Source organism: Triticum dicoccoides, chromosome 6A (genome assembly GCF_002162155.2).
Source record: "Triticum dicoccoides isolate Atlit2015 ecotype Zavitan chromosome 6A, WEW_v2.0, whole genome shotgun sequence".
NCBI lineage: Eukaryota > Viridiplantae > Streptophyta > Magnoliopsida > Poales > Poaceae > Triticum > Triticum dicoccoides.
This window is the reverse complement of record NC_041390.1, coordinates 199,991,256-199,991,715: the sequence shown is the minus strand read 5'-3', so window position 1 is coordinate 199,991,715 and position 460 is coordinate 199,991,256.

Below are 460 nucleotides of genomic sequence, written 5' to 3'. Positions count from 1 at the left end.
ACGCCGACTGGGCTGGGTGTCCCGACACTCGACGCTCCACTTCCGGCTACTGTGTCTACCTCGGGCCCTCTCTGATTTTGTGGTCGTCTAAACGACAACCCACGGTCTCACGATCGAGCTCCGAGGCCGAGTATTGGGCCGTAGCCAACGCCGTCGCGGAGTGTTCATGACTACGATAGCTACTTCAGGAGTTGCTATGTGAGGTCACCAAGGCGACGCTCGTCTACTGCGATAACGTCTCCGCGGTGTACCTCGCTGCCAACCTTGTCCATCACCGACGGACGAAGCACATCGAGCTCGACATTCACTTCGTCCGGGAGCATGTTGCACTTGGTCGTGTTCGTGTTCTACACGTGCCCACCGATCAGCAGTTCGCCGATGTGATGACGAAGGGACTACCCACCTCGACTTTCGAGGGCTTTCGGTTCAGTCTTTGCGTCACCGGCGACGCTTCGACTGC